The 12916-nt window shown below is 40.7% G+C and overlaps 1 protein-coding gene across 2 annotated transcripts in view; it reads right to left on the minus strand.

The window, feature by feature from the left end:
• Positions 1 to 12916, minus strand: part of CSMD1 (CUB and Sushi multiple domains 1) — a 997036-nt gene that overhangs the window by 608766 nt on the left and 375354 nt on the right. The window lies entirely within an intron of this gene.

Below are 12916 nucleotides of genomic sequence, written 5' to 3' on the forward strand. Positions count from 1 at the left end.
TCCAACGCCTTTCGTTTTTCTCATTTATTTTTATTATTACTATGTATCTTTAAAAGATAAACATTCAGCGTAACCAAGAACTTAAACCGGAAGCCTTTCTTTAGCACACACACACACATCCTTAGGGGGATGATCCACCACTCATTTACTCGTGAGCAAGCCCGCCAAACTTGCTGATGAAACCGAAAGCCTCTTAACCCGCTGGCGAGAGGCTTAGCCGGGCCTCGCCCGCCCACCAGCTTCCTCTCGGAGGTTTTTGGGGAGCGCAGGGTGCGGCGAGGCCCGGTGGCGCGTCGGGGTGCGGAGGCTGCCCGTGCCGGCCAGGCGTCGGTGGCGGCATCGGCGCTGCTGCAGCGGCTGCTCCTCCTGCGAGCAGTGAGTGGAGTGCAGCCGCAGTGGGGGGCGCGCGTGCGCTAGGGCGCAAGGCTGGCGGTGGCTGCGGGGAGCCCGGCGGAGGAAGGAACTTGTCCCTTCCCTCTGGACTCGCGCCCCCCCAGATGTTGTGCCCGGTGCGGCCGGCACCCTTGGCACCCCCCACGCTACGCCACTGTTTCCACTGCATCCTCCATAAATTTGTACACCTACACTTCCTTGCCTGTGATACGTAAACAAAGCAATCAGTTGACCGAATCTCTTGCAAACCAGCTGAATGAATGCTAAAGGTCCCCAACTATGTATTAGAGTTCCCAATTACCTAATTACTGAGAACCCTTTATTTTTCAAAACCCAAGTCACTGACCACCTACTTTTTAATTTTTTTTGTAACTATGGTAGTTACATGTGCAAAGCAATTTTTTGAAGAAAATGTGGGCTGGCCCCTAATAAGCAAAGGATTTTAGGAATACTAAAAAAAAAAAAAAACCATCCCAAAATTTGTGATATTACCACAAATTGCTTATCGCCAGACAGTAGGAAAAACTTGTCTCCATTGCTCCACTACAACTGAATAAAAAAAAAAAATTGTGTCTCTAACTTGCAAATGTTCTATACTGTATGTAGAAGGCTGTTTATATGAGAGAGTATTCAAACATGCTATTCCTTACTTGTAATCTTTGCCTCAGCCTGCTATGGCGTCCTCAGAAACCCTTACCCCTTTAACCAAAACCAAACGTTTCAGAACTTACAGGCTGGGATCAACATTCCACTCCGGAACATCTTGACTCAAATTTTAGTCTCACTGATGAGGCGCCAGGGTCTGGCAACTTCTGTTTCAGTGTATCTGAAGAAGTGTGCATGCACACGAAAGCTCATACCAAGAACTAACTTAGTTGGTCTTTAAGGTGCTACTGGAAGGAATTTTTTTATTTTGACTATGGCAGACCAACACGGCTACCTATCTGTGATGAGACGATGACAGCATGCACAAAGACATTTATTGATTCAATCCTTTGCATTGTCACATAAAAGGATAATATTTGAGACTGAAAATATTGTTACTTGAAACTCCAGAGGGCCTTCTCTGTGTATTACAGCAGTATACAATTCTTGGCTAGCTAGAAGGACCAGAGGTCTTACTCAGTATAAGGCAACTTAATCAATTTATATGTATTTGAAAAATGTTTTCTAGCATTTGTGACCTATATCGCAACTCTCATAAAGGAAATAAAAGTAACCAGAATTTTTTTACAAATTGGAAGTTAATTTTCCAAAGCTTTTAAATGAATTGAGGGTTGTTAACAGACAGCCTAAAATAAAACAAGAGAAAAGGTGGTAGAGGGAAAAGATAAAATGAAGGGAAAATAAAGCAGGATGCTGTTTTTCAAACACTGAAGTTGCAATTGTGGATGTTTATTGTGGGGGTTGCCACTTAAAGTTCTTAGCAAACCAGTGATGATAGATAGATAGATGATATAGATGATAGATAGATAGATAGATGATAGATGATAGATAGATGATAGATAGATAGATGTTTTGAATATACGATTGGGCTGGATCCAGATTTCGTCATCCTTAAGTAGACCCATCAAAGACAACGGGACTTGTTAATCTTCAGTTCCCTTTGACTTCAGTTATTCTATTCCAAGTATAAGTCTGGCTCTGTCCACATTTATACAGGAATGTGAGAAATAGCTACTCATACAGGTACATTTACCAAGATCCTACATTGCATAACTGCATTTCCCCTCTTTAGGTACAACCCTACAAAATGCTCAACATGCATAAACCCAGAAGGCACACATCTGGTTTTCAGAAGTAGTTCTCAGCTGTAGGTATTTATATCTCCTTTCTGTGATCAAGTTACAAACTGGCGGTGAAGTGGGGAGGGCTTGCACATTGTCCTGATAGACAAGAACACAGAATCCATTTTGCCACTTTTAATTGTAGTGAAAGCTCTTAATGGCATTGCTTTAAGTGGCAGTCTTAAGAGTGCTGAACAGCTGTCAGAAGGACCATCAACAGAGGCAGACATAGCAGATTAGAAATCCTTAACATGATAAATTATCAGACAGTTTATCTGCTGGGCCTTTGTCAGGACTTCTTATAAATTACAAACACAGATTCAGTGTTAATTCAATATTTCAACACCACAATAAATTATTGGATGGATTCTCACACTATTTTCACAGTTCCGTAGCACCACTGATTTATTCTTCATTAGCAAATACTTGGGGCCCATTACAAGACCAATAATAAGGGCAAAATTAAGCACTTACAATCATAAATATTTGTTATTCTGATAGGTGCAAATGAAATATATTGCAATTCCATAGCTATAATGACTCTATCTGTCATCAGATTTGAATAACATACAAAGTAAGCATGTGGACAGCTTTTAGCTACAAATTAATGTTGCATTACCCTAAAAGACTTCAAATTACTGCATTTCCTTTAATTATAAATAGCTGTTAGCTACATTAATGCAGTTAACATTTTTTTTTAAGTACATTATTTTCTGAGAGGGAAAAGGCCTATGGGATATGGTTTACAGATCCTCCAGAAACTAGTTATTCAGTAAGGACTTGACTTGAATTCAAAGATGTATCTCCATTAAGAGATCACATGGGTGTGCACAGCATCAATCTCAGATCATATGCTAAAAAAGAGATCACTCCAAGTTAAAAGACCTCAGCCAATTCAGGCAAAAGTGATCAAGTGAAAAGATGTCAAGTAATGGCTTGCCTTGCAACCATGTGCTGAATCAGTTCTATAAACAGGAAGCTAAACCATCTGAAATTGATAGGATATATTTTTATGTAACTGGTTTATTTATGACATTTATATCCTATCTTTCTTTCCAAGGAACTTGAGGCAGTGTACATAGAGCCCCTTGCCATTTTATTGTCACAACAATATTTATGAGGTAGGTTGGGCTGAGAGAGCGTGACTTCTTCAAGGTCACCCAGTGTTAGGAGTCCAGGTTCCTGGCTTGATAACACAGTAAATGTACATAATTAAAAAGGAGGATTTATTGCAAAAATAAGCAATTAGCTCTGGACGCCTATAGCTAAGCCTCCAGCATCATCACTTAAGTTGACCCTTCTAAAGAATTCTTCCGTTTCTGGCAGAAAAAACTGAACCTATGACCCTTGCGTTTCTTATTTTGTTTCCTGTCAAACACCCTCCCCCTGCAATGACTTTGTGGGCTCATTGGATCCTCTCCAACTTCTTCCTGTGAAGAAGGGCTGTCTATCTTGTCTCTCGTGTCTGCCTGTGCCTCTTGAGAGCCATGACCTCACTCCAGCACAGTCTCAGCTACAGCCTTATCTGGCTGCCTCTCAGGGTCAAGAGGAGGGGGAGTCTGCATCTGCCTTCCGTCCCCTGTCTGAGAGAAATCTGATCCAGTCAGTTGCAAACAGCTGGCTGCATTCCTAGGCTTGGAGCAAGAGTATTCCTGACACCCAGTAAACTTCATGGCTGATGGGGATTGGTCTCCCCAGTCTTAGCCTGACATTTTGATCAACACACCATGCTGGATTGAATCTTCTTTGAGATCAGTGTATAAGACTATGGTTTCCAAAATCTGAAACATCTGACCTCCTACAGTGAAAACATTTAATATCCCAACATCTGGGGCTGACAGTTGCCAACTAATCTCCATGTGTTTCTAACAGCTGGTGTTTCTGCTTTCCAAAGTCGTATGAAGGGATATGGCAGGACGAATGCTAATAGCTGTATGGTGGTATGGCACTCAGTCAGTGTACAGATTGCATGCTAATGTCACAGGGACAATTTCCTCTAGAGAAGTCCAAGATACACTAGCAAGCAGATGCAGCCTATGAATTCCAAATGAAAAGAAAGCTTGAAAGCTTTATGAGGTGAATGTACACACAAACTGAACATGTTCCATGAAGGTTTTTGATCTGTCACCTGTAATGCCGGGTACATACCAACTTCTATATATGATATATACACCATTCGAGAACATTTACAGTATTGTTACACTCACCTGTAATTGCAACTTGGCTCACTAAAGTAGGCCAAGCATTTCAGTATTTGAATGTATGCAGAACAGACTCACACAACAGAAGCTCAAATGTGCACAAAAACCACATTTTCCTCATCAGATGTCACCAGCTGCAAAGAAACAGAACTCTTACAAGTACCTCTTTGCTAATCTTGCGGCTTAAATCACAAGTTTATCTAGGTATACCAATGGCCAATAATATTAATTAGAAAATAAAACACTTGAGATTTAAAGTTATCTAAGCAAAATAACATTGCATAGTATGAGATAATATCCCCAAACGACCAACTAAAGCTCCATCTGTAGTAGACATCTAAAGCTGTATCATACCAACAGCCATAGCTTTCCCCAAATAATCCTGGGAAGCCTAGTTTGTTAAAGGTGTTAAGAGTTGTTAAAGGTAAAGGAAAAGGCACCCCTGACCATTAGGTCCAGTCGTGACCAACTCTGGGGTTGCGGCGCTCATCTCGCTTTATTGGCCGAGGGAGCCGGCGTACAGCTTCTGGGTCATGTGGCCAGCATGACTAAGACGCTTCTGGCGAACCAGAGCAGCACACGGAAACGCCGTTTACCTTCCCACCGGAGCGGTACCTATTTATCTACTTGCACTTTGACGTGCTTTCGAACTGCTAGGTTGGCAGGAGCAGGGACTGAGCAACGGGAGTTCACCCCGTCATGGGGATTTGAACCGCCGACCTTCTGATCGGCAAGTCCTAGGCTCTGTGGTTTAACCCACAGCGCCAAGAGTCCTATTTCCATCACAGAGCTATAGTTCCCAAAGTTCCCCGAGAACAGTTATTGCCAGCACACTCTTGGGAAATGTAGCTCAGAAAGGAGACCATGATTCAGCTATATATCTCACTGTTACTAAAGTGACCACATTTCTTATGTAAGCCTTATAGACAGGAATTGGTGCAATGATTAGTGGATTAAAGTGGGCTTAGACCTTGAGTTTCTTCTTTGAAGGGAAAGACAGAGCATAAATTTTGGGAATGAATGAATACATAATCAAGACAGCAAAGAAAGCATCACTGCTATCTTTTTATTTTTAATCCTCTCTGCAGGGATATTATTAAGATTTTGTAAAAAGTGTAGCACTTGAAGCAGATGGCATAATGGCACACTCCATTATACATTGAGGAATCTTCCAAATAATAGCAAAAAAAAAAAAAAAAAAAAAGAGGGCAAAAGATTCTAGGCAAGATTGATATCTGGGCTGCAAATCCACCACCCTACGCCTTTCACCTTACTGAGCAAATGGATGGTTTCAAAAAAAGCACAAAGGGAAGAAGCCAATGCTGTGAAGCTATTTGCAGGATGCACTCTCCTCTCCTTGCATTAATGGCTCTCACACAATGCAGTCCTAATCACTGCTAAGCATTTCCCTTAGATGCCTTCCTTTAGCCAAATGTTGCAGACTGCATTGATTAGACAGTGATAGCTCTTAAATCACTGCTAATGACAAGTGTAATTTTAGCAATTGGGAGGGGAAGGACTCATACCATGGGTTGCAGGTGGTTCTGAAATGCTATACAGTACACTAACAAAGTTTTCTCCACATTTCCTGTGGTTAAAAATGTAGCATAAATAATTTTGGCTACAAAAGCCTATCAAGTCTTTCATGGATATATCCAGTACTACATTTTAATATAACTGTATACGGAACGCATCAAAATATTTAAAATGTATGATTCCGCCCCCCTCTACAGTATTACAGTATTTGTTTTTGTTTGTATCATGTGGCAAGCATAAATTGTTCTACGCCAATAAATTGTCCAGTAGTGATGTATGGAAGTGAGAGCTGGACCATCAAGAAGAAATGAAGATCTGGGAACACAAACTCCCCTCCGTTTAGAAATCCCCACACAATTACAAGCTGAGCCAACTTTTTTCTGTCTACCTTTTGGCTCTGCATGGCATGGATTAGTGCCAGTCCCAGCCATTGCCATTGCCAGTCATTCCAGCTTCTATATCTCTCAACTTTTCCTAAAGCTCCCTAGTTGCAAGTCAAGAGAGAAAAGCAGCCACACAAAAAAACTGATGAAGGTTGTAGAATAATCTCACTTCCTCCCTACCTCATAACTTTGTTGATTTGGAAAATATATGTCCTTGAGCAACTCATGGAGCAGTTTGAACAATGATCTGCTTTGCCATTTGTGGAAGCTTTTGCCCTTCATTATCTTGCTTATTATTCAAGGATACACATATGGACACTTGTACTCTGGGAAATTGCAATCCAACATAACTATGCATAAATGCTAGTAAGTGCATGAAGGGGTTAAGACCAGTGAGTTCTGTTTCTAGGTCATGGCCCCCCTTCTCCATGAGGGAGGAAGTAAAGCTGCTTATCTTCTTCTTCCTCACCATCTTTTCACTATGTAATCCACCAAGACAAACATGTTTGAAAGTTTATTCTGTATTTTTCCAAGAGTAATCTACCTGTGTTCCCCTTGCGGCTGCATGGAATAACACATGAACCAGACCTTTGAATTTGTAAATAAAGCATTTTAAACTTAATTAACAATGTGTGGTCTGTTCATTGCTAGAGGGGGTAGAGAGAGGGCTGAAAATGTTTCAAAACAGACCAAATAGGATATGCAAAAGGGTTTAACAATCTATACTCCACACTATGCTGCTGATTAACTGGAAGAGTGTTTTATTTAACTCTTCTGGTGGCTGTCTTCTGCTGGAGAGCATGCAAAGCCCCACATTTTGAATCTAAGCTCCAAGATTGGTCAGATCTATTTTCCACATGTACTACCACACTAGTAGCAAAGTTTCTGCATTAAAAGTTTCTAGCTTGTCCCTTTGGGGTTCATTGGATCCTACTGGCTCTGTCCAGAACATGGTGTTTGAGCTTGTTGGAAGCTATGCTGAAAGGAGCCTTTCTCCATTATGGAAGAACTCTCAGCATTCCTGTGTTCATGATATTATAGTTGCTGTAATGTTGTGGTTGTTGCTTAAATTAGAGAAAAATTATATGAAGGAAACACAGCACTTATTTACAATATGCTGTAAAAGTCTGTGAAAGTTTGAGGGGGCATTTTACAGTATTAAAATTGCAATAAAGTATATGGTGTTAGGGCTACTCCCTTACTTTTCCTGTCCAGCAGTCTCTTTTGTATTTCCAGACAGGCATAAGAATTATTGTTCCATGGTCATTCCTCCCATTTCCTTCAATCAAAACATCCTGCCAGTATTTCACTTTTAGATCATTTTTGAGTAGGCCATATTTCTCACATTTAATGCTTGATGTTTTGTATGATGTTTTCATGGTCAAGTTGGTAACTCTCCTAGGAATCATCAAGGGTCTACTATTTTTCAACATAGTAAACCCTTGATGATTCCTAGAAGTGTTACCAACTTGACCTGCTTCTTGGGAGAAAAGCAATGACAAACCTAGACAGCGTCTTAAAAAGCAGAGACATCACCTTGCCAACAAAGGTCCGTATAGTTAAAGCTATGGTTTTCCCAGAAGTGATGTATGGAAGTGAGAGCTGGACCATAAAGAAGGCTGATTGCCGAAGAATTGATGCTTTTGAATTATGGTGCTGGAGGAGACTCTTGAGAGTCCCATGGACTGCAAGAAGATCAAACCTATCCATTCTGAAGGAAATCAGCTCTGAGTGCTCACTGGAAGGACAGATCGTGAAGCTGAGGCTCCAATACTTTGGCCACCTCATGAGAAGAGAAGACTCCCTGGAAAAAGACCCTGATGTTGGGAAAGATGGAGGGCACAAGGAGAAGGGGAAGAGAGGACGAGATGGTTAGACAGTGTTCTCGAAGCTACCAGCATGAGTTTGACCAAACTGCGGGAGGCAGTGGAAGACAGGAATGCCTGGCGTGCTCTGGTCCATGGGGTCACGAAGAGTCGGACACGACTAAATGACTAAACCACAACAACATTTTGTACAGAGCTTTTTTTAATAGGAAAAGAGGTGCAAGAACTCCCACTTTTTTTTTTTACAGACAACCCTAAGTTGTTGAGCTTACAATGCACTGCCCCACAACCATGAGCTTGCAGACCGAAGCCTATACAGCTGCCGGAACACACCAAAGAGGTGGTGGAACTCAATTCCGGTGAGTTCTGGCTGCAAAAAAGCCCTGAATGCAGATGATGACAAGCTGGGCATTGAGTACAGATGAATAGAAAAATAAAACACTCACGTTTGTTTAGATTTTATGTTTCCAAGAGCCTTGATGGGCCTTGCTTCATTTCAAAGTACTTCTTTGTTCATTAGCCTTTCCACACTTTTTATGACTCAGTATGTTTGAGGTTTTTAAGTACTTCTATCCAACACTTCAGAGTTAACATATAACACCTGCACTGAAATTATTTTGCTTTCTATTAATTTGACTAACACACTGCTTAAATAGACACAGTAAGCAGATTTTTCTTGATGCCATTGTTTAGGTAGAAAAGGATTTGAGGAAATGCCTTATAAATGCTGTACAAGCACCTCTCAGCAATCCTTCAGTAGGATATCTTGTATTATAGTAGTAGTGAATGCTGATCCATTGATCTTAAATGTGCAATTGCCAATACATTATTATCAGGAGACCATTTCTGCCCTTTGTGCCAACTGAAGCTTCTGAATACAGTGGTACCTATGGATGTGAACGGGATCCGTTCTGGAGCCCTGATCGCATCCTGAAGCGAATGTAAGACGCGTCTGCACATCTCGCGTTTTGCTGCTTCTGTGCATGCGCGTGACGTCATTTTGAGCGTCTGCGCATGCGCGAGCGGTGAAACCCAGAAGTAATACGTTCTGTTACTTCCGGGTCGCCGCAGAGTGCAACCTGAAAATGCTTATCCTGAAGCATATTCATTCCGAGGTATGACTGTATATTCATTAGACTATAAGAAATCCATTACAAAAAAATAGTAAAAAGCTATAGGGTACTAACTGCCTTTCCACACATACGCCTATTTTGGCTAGAACACTAAACTAAAGTTGTGTGAGCCTGTTCCTTCCTTCTCCTCCTATGTGGATATTAGGAACTATGCAGCATTTGCTTACATTTCAAAATAGCCATAGTTTGCTGCATTGCCTGAGCATTTTTATACAAGCAAGCCAGGATTGTAACTATGGTTTGAAGTTCCATTTCTCAGACAAACTGTTGTAAAAAGCAACCACAGTTTCTCCTGATTCAGATGAACCATGGTTAGTAACAAATGAAAGTAAACATTTCCAATTTCATCCTTGTGAGAAACTCTCACTCTAAGGCTTATTCATGTAGCAGTAAACCATAGTTTAGTATTATATGTAAATGTAGTCATATCACACTTGTGATAGTCTCCGAGTTCACCTAAACACATAAAGAGTGGATGTGCCAAATGGTTTAAATAATGCTTTTCATGCTTAATCTTCAAATCATCTCCACAAATGTTGTTTAGTTGTGTCGGACTCTTCGTGACCCCATGGATCAGAGCACGCCAGGCACTCCTGTCTTCCACTGCCTCCCACAGTTTGGTCAAACTCATGCTGGTAGTTTCGAGAACACTGTCCAACCATCTCGTCCTCTGTCGCCCCCTTCTCCTTGTGCCCTCCATCTTTCCCAACATCAGGGTCTTTTCCAGGGAGTCTTCTCTTCTCATGAGGTGGCCAAAGTATTGGAGTCTCAGCTTCAGGATCTGTCCTTCCAGTGAGCACTCAGGGCTGATTTCCTTCAGAATGGAGAGGTCTGATCTTCTTGCAGTCCATGGGACTCTCAAGAGTCTCCTCCAGCACCATAATTCAAAAGCATCAATTCTTCGGCGATCAGCCTTCTTTATGGTCCAGCTTTTACTTCCATACATCTAAGAAATAACTTAGATGGCTTTAAATGAGACTTAACACAAATTTGCAGGGGATGGGGCTATCAAGTATGATGGTTGTATTTCACCCCCAGGGTCCAAGGCATCATGCGTCTGAATACCAGTTGCTGGGGGGGAAACAGCAGTGAGGAAGGCTATTGCCCTCATGCCCAGCTTGTAGGCTTCTTATAGGCATCTGGTCAGCCACTGGTGGAAAACAGAATGCTAGACAAGATGAGACTTTGTTCTAACCCAGCAGGGTTCTTCTTATGTAGGTTTCAAATGATTAACCATGTTTGGTGGTATTTTCAGAAGGTTCTGTTATTCACCAAAAAGAACTTGAAAGGAAATCTGGAATGAAATTTGCACACAAATACCTGCCATCTTTTCCTAGCTTGGCATTATGATATTATCAAAGCCACATTTACATGCCTTGCCCTTCTACATGCTCAGGAGTGGTATCAACTGAATGGTTGCTGAGGGGAGAAAACAAATTTTCAGTTTCCGTAAAACAGAAAACTAATAGTTTTGACAAAAGATCAACCTCATTTAGGGTTGGAACTTGGAACTCCTGTCCACTGACCTGTCAAATATTATCAAAGGGCTACTTCTTCTTTGATTGTGGCCAGATATTTGATTAAGCTAATTACGTGTACTTTTTATGGCATCATAGTGTTATCCGACAGTGATGATAGCAGTGTCTCATATTGTTTTACAATATCTGATTGAATGATGATACATTCTTAACCAGTAAAAAGCTGAAAGCAAACCTAGCTACTGGTAAGAAACCAATCCAATACCCCAGTCCTAAACTTATTTATTTGAACGTGGAGCAGCTCACACAGCCAACCTGTGCAAAAAGAACATGAAAAGAAGTCCTGGTATACATCATCATGTTGAGATGAACATGTCAAATGAATTTCTTTGTTACAAGGTTATTTTATTGTATGATTTCACTACTCCCCACCTCTTCAGCTATCATGGTTTGCAGCTGCATCCAAAAAGCACACTTTGTGCTTATGATTACCTTTAGGAAGAAAAGTGACCAGTCATGCACACATTAGATGTGTAAATTTGTGTTTGGTTATTTCTCATTAAGAGTTTCTAGGCTCACAGCCCAGAAGAGTTGTTTTCAGTTTCTAATGCCAATTATACTATAAATAGTTCAGATAGCCATTATTCTGTGCAGTAGGGTTTTTGATTGGCATTAATGCGTAAGAGAGCTATTTATCTCATACAACACACTTTGCTATTTCTCATTTCTTAAGTCAAAATGTTTTCATGTAAACTCTTATGTCTGCTCTGCATAGTAAAATGACCACAACTTGAATTCACTAGCAGGAAAGTAAGTCAGGATGAGTTCCTATGTTTGAAACAGGCAGGCAGCGCCAGGTAAGCCCTGGCTAAGCTGATTGCCACAAAACCCTTAAGCTATTCGGAAGTGATGGAGACAGCAGACAGTTGGCTTCCTTCTTTGACAAGCTATCATGGTGATATACGGGATGAGATACTTCGGTCCACCTGCTACTAGAAACCCTGGTTAAAATATCCCTGTCACTTTTCAGCTATGCTGCTTAAGAGGATGATGACCTTAAGCTTAACCATTAAAAAAAAAATGCTACCTTAATCATAAGTCACATGATACTTCTGTATTTAAGCCAAAATATTGAAGATGTTATTTTGCTTTGTTCCTGTAGACTAGAACAGGAGAAATTAATCCGATCCCTTCCAGAGTTTGTACTCTAACTCCAACAGTCAATTTCCAGTGTAAAAAAAATTAAAATTAAAAAAGAGGATAAACAAAGAGGGTAAGGATTTGCTGAGCCAACAAATTGAACTGGAATACAAAAAAGGGAGGTATGAGGAGGTCCGGGAAACAAGTTAAGGAAAATAAGTAATAGAAAAATGGAGTGGGGTTTTTTTTAATCATTTTTATTTTGTATTTTTTTTCTTTTTCATTTTGTATCGTAATATCTTAAAAATAATAATAAATATCTTATAAAATAAATAAATAAATAAAATGTCAACCGACATTCCCGTGTAAAAACAACGCAAGTAGCTAGGATAAATATCCAAATGAAACCAAACTTTTTCATCATCCACTGCAAATGCCAAGTGAATGTAATTTCCATTCCTCACATATACAACATGTGATCCAGAATAAAAAGCTGCTAAGGGCCCATTCTGTCTGTAGCTGACACTTTTGATCTTTGCTGCATGGTTCTGACAACCAGACTGGTATTGATAACGAAGCAGTGCGCACAAACACATTCATCCGAATCAACTGGTTCTAATCTGTCCAATCAGACAATTAGTAGACCTCACACAAGCTGCTGAAACTGATCCAGCGCTAGTCAATGTGGTTGCTGGTTTTCTGGGCTAGCGTAGTCTTTATTGGCTGTGTGCTGCTATTCAAGGGAAATCACATTGTGGTTCTGGCTTGATGAAACCTTGTAAATAGATCTATAAATCTGAAGTGGTGGGGTTAATGCCATGGCATTTTCGCAAAGCTATGCTAGAGGGCCTGGAATGTGATGAAGGAAATGCAAGGGCGTGTGCCATTCTTCACATTTGCCTCTGATACTTCACTGTTGTCTCGGATGCTTTTGAAATATTTAATGCTTCTACCTGTAATGCCACAACAACATGCAACCTAGCATAGAAACAAACAAACACACACACAGTAAGGTTTTTCTCAATCCTGGGTTGGTTTG

Source organism: Podarcis vaucheri (assembly GCF_965113315.1).
Source record: "Podarcis vaucheri genome assembly, chromosome: 3".
In the NCBI taxonomy this organism is placed as follows: domain Eukaryota; kingdom Metazoa; phylum Chordata; class Lepidosauria; order Squamata; family Lacertidae; genus Podarcis; species Podarcis vaucheri.